This window comes from Aptenodytes forsteri, unplaced genomic scaffold, assembly GCF_000699145.1.
Source record: "Aptenodytes forsteri isolate BGI_AS27 unplaced genomic scaffold, ASM69914v1 Scaffold120, whole genome shotgun sequence".
Lineage (NCBI taxonomy): Eukaryota > Metazoa > Chordata > Aves > Sphenisciformes > Spheniscidae > Aptenodytes > Aptenodytes forsteri.
Genome location: NW_008795938.1, coordinates 1,963,510 through 1,967,613, shown reverse-complemented (window position 1 = coordinate 1,967,613; position 4,104 = coordinate 1,963,510).

The following is a 4,104-nucleotide window of genomic DNA, read 5'->3' as shown; positions in this document are numbered from 1 at the left end:
AGAGGGTGGTCAAACACTGGAACAGGCTTCCTAGAGAGGTGGTCGATGCCCCAAGGCTGTCAGTGTTTAAAAGGTATTTGGACAATGCCCTTAATAACACGCTTTAACTTTTGGTCAGCCCTGAAGTGGTCAGGCAGTTGGACTAGATGGTTGTTGTTGTTGTAGGTCCCTTCCAGATTAAATATTCTATCCTATTCTATTCCATTTGTCACATACTGAGAATTCCCAAAGAAATGCTAATAGTGTAAAACATGCAAAAGAAGAGAGATTTTAAAAACATTTAATACTAACCTAGCTCTATTCATCTTGCAACAAAAGGATTTTACCAATGGTATCATAGAATCATAGAATCATAGAATCATTGAGGTTGGAAAAGACCTCTAAGATCATCGAGTCCAACCGTCAACCCAACACCACCCAACACATCAGTAAGAGTACAGTTAAATGAATGCTGAGTGACTGATATTAAAACTCCCATCTGAGCTGTCTGTATCCCATTATGGTTAGTAATAGTTAATAATTATCTCTTCGGTAGTTTCTATGTCTAACCAGATAGTTAGGTTAGAGTGTATCTATCAAGGATTGTAAATGATAAAGTACTTAGGCTCAGACTACATATAAGTTAAATGTAATATGTTTGTATTTTTTGAAGTTTTGTTTTTTCTCTTTGTAATATTTCATTTCACATAATTTTTAGGGACTTTGATTTAACAAAATCAGTCTACAAGATTGAGAATCCAAGAAATTACTCTGACGGGGTCACAGCCAGAGCATGTGGCTTAAAATTCAACAGTTCAACTAGTGCTGTAGATTTTTTCTAGTTACTGCTGGTAAGCTTTCAAAAGCTCTTTGAAAACCAACCTTTGCACCTACCAAAAACCAAAAAAACCCAAAACAATATTCAACTGATTTTGAGTCCAGGCTGAATGGCCAAGTAGCAAAGGGACAGCTTGTATAACAAAATCATGCAACTTACGAATATGGTAACCATTATGGCAATTGACGTTCTTGTTCCTCTACCTTGAAGATAGCATAATAGAATTAGACAATTTTGGCACATTCAACACAGATGATGAGACATCTACCACAGAATTAGAGATTAAATAGGTGACAAAACTTGGAAAAGTGACAGCTAAGATAAGAGCGGTATGATTAAGGGCTATGAAATTATGAATGCTACGTGGAAGGTGAACATGGAATGACTGCTCAAAATTTCTTTATTAAAAAAAATTGCAAGGGATCAAATTAAATTATCAGACAGAAGTATTTACATGGACAAAATTTTCCACACAGTGAATAATTAAATAATGGAACTGACTGCCACAGGATTCTCTGAATATAAACACTATAAATGGAGTTTAAAAAGCAATTAGACTAAAAAATGGAAGAAAAAAAATCAAGTAAAAGCCTCTAAACACAAAGACACATTTATAAATTCCATTCACAAGTCACATATTGCCTGAAGCTAGAAGGGCACATCAAAGGAAATAACACTATATTCCTGTCTTGCTTGCAAACTCTTCCCCTGAGCAGCTGCTTTTGGCCATTGGCAAGGACAGGGTTCTGGGCTAGATGGAATTTTGACCTGATCTAGTACAATATAAAGATAATTATTTCAGATTTGCATACAACATTTGGTCATGCAGTTTATAGAATGAACATCAACTCAATATGAGTAAGCTCATTTCTCAAGGTGAAACAGGAAGAACAAAAATAGTTAACCATACATGCACCTCTAATTAGCTCTCAGGATATATATTAACACATTTGAATAATTTTAGGCAAAAGAAATTACAAAATATAAGCAGGCAACATGGCTTGCTTTAATTAAAAAAACAAGGTTTGATATTTTTCTTATGAAGCTTTTCAATATTCTTTAAATGTGAGACGTAATGTGTGCCAATGAAAACTTTTTTTTTTCTTCTTTAAGGAGATAAGTCAAGCAGAATGCAGTAATCCATGCAATATTTCCTTGTGATTTCTTCTCCAATGTCAGAATTTCTTGCATGTTTGATAACTTAGGATAAATAACAAGTGGCTCCAACTTGACAATTATTATTTTTCTGTTTTCGTGTGTCTTGGGATATATTTTTAATAAAAAATGTTCTAAAATTAAAGAAGGTATTTAGATGCATTTGCTGGCATTCTGTGGTAAGCCTGCTGTGAATTAACCACCATCTATCCCAAAGAGAGTTGCATCTTTCCTTAGGAATGATCACCAATCCCTGTTACTGCCTATTGTAATTCTTAAGTCCATTTTCTATTACTGATTTACAAAGCTATCACGGCTATCCTTCAGAAAGGGAGATAGTGGTTGATGCGCACTGCTTCAGTTTGGACATCTCTGCTGAAACTTATCTCAGAATATTTACAGTAATTTGCAACTCTAAGGAACTGTGGTATGAAGTTATTATTACTGTATACTTTACTATGCAGTGTGTGAATTACTCATTCCTTTTTATGATGATAAATTATTTTTAGGTGAAGATAAAAAGAAAAAGTAAAGTTTGGTTACTATCTGTTTCAGCCAGTTCCTGCCTTGATTTGTTTTGCTGTTTTATGAACTCTTCATCTTTATAGAATATAGAGGTCATTTAGCTGAAGCCACACAGAGCTCAGAAACTCTGTTTCACAGGAAATTTTGAATTTGGCCCAAATGTATTGTAACTATTTTTACATCTACCTTTTAAAAAGTTAATCTGGAAAAAATGTGCTGAACAGAGATTTTCAAAAACAAAATTCACCCTGTAACTTTTAACACAGCTGAAATAAACTGTCAAATTTGTCAAATTAATTCTGCAAATTGCCAGAAATAAGGCCAAGAATATGAGACCTTCCAAACACCCTTCTAATGGAGAAGGGAACTACAGCTATAACCATGCTTCACAACAGCTGATATCGTTAGAATACTGACTTGAGACAGGATTCACAGGTTTCAAATCAACTTTGCCACAGAGCTTTTATCCTCCAGCACAATCCTTCCACCTGGGCTATAGGGAGGTGTGGAACACAGGCCCAACCATTGTTACTGTTGTAAAACTAGAGAGATTCTGTTATTCTGCAAAAATATAGAGAAGTGAAGTCTACAGCTAGATGGTATCCACTTCATAAAAATCCAGTTTGGTCATAGAAGCAGCATGGACTGTGACAGCTAAAGCAGTAACTCAGGATGTGAAGTAGTATCAAGTGGATATGGTTCCAAGGATGTGTTTGAGAGGGAGATATCATTCCTCTGTGGAATTATGTTTATGGGCATCAGTGATTCCCTATGTTACATACACATGCCTAATACATTAAAAGGAGCTATAAATCTCATTTATTTTGAGATTTAAAAATCTAATGGAATGATGAGAAATGTTTTATACTATCTTTGTGTCAGTAGCAACAAATTATGAAGTCTTGATCAACATGCCAAAATTATAAGCCAAGCTAAGCAGAAGTGCCCAGACCAGTGTTAAAGGAAGAACTGGCTGCTTGAAGCAAGGCAGGCATAGACTTGATCATGCACAAATTTTAAACACACATTCTTAAGAAGAAATAACAGTAGCAAAAGAGCACAGCTATTTTTGCTAGATACCCTATATCCTGTATCTAACAAAAAGCTCCTGGATATGCATTTAAACAACTTGTACTAATTTAAATCCAAATGACTTTCAGTGCTATTTAAGCAGATGTATTGAAGCTACTGATGGCTACTGAAAACATTAAAATTATAAACTACTCATTAATGATAAAGAGTCAGACCCTTATCCATCTTTAGTATTGTTAAATCAAGGACAGCACTAATGAAATCTGGTTTGTCACCATTCAGTTTAAATGAAGGCTAAGAAATAGAAAGCTTACTATAATCAAAGCAGGGTTCAAAAGGAAAAGTCCCTCTCAGAAACAGTCTCAAAGTTTTAAACTAATGATAAAAATTCAGATCTTAACAGATGGGCAGTGAGAGATTCTAGTTCATGCTGACCTTTTTATCAAAAGGCCAGAGGCAGACAGGATATCTGTAGCTAGGGCACATTTGAAGCACTACGCTACTTAGCATCATAGAATCATTAAGGTTGGAAAAGACCTCTAAGATCATCGAGTCCAACCGTCGACCCAACACCA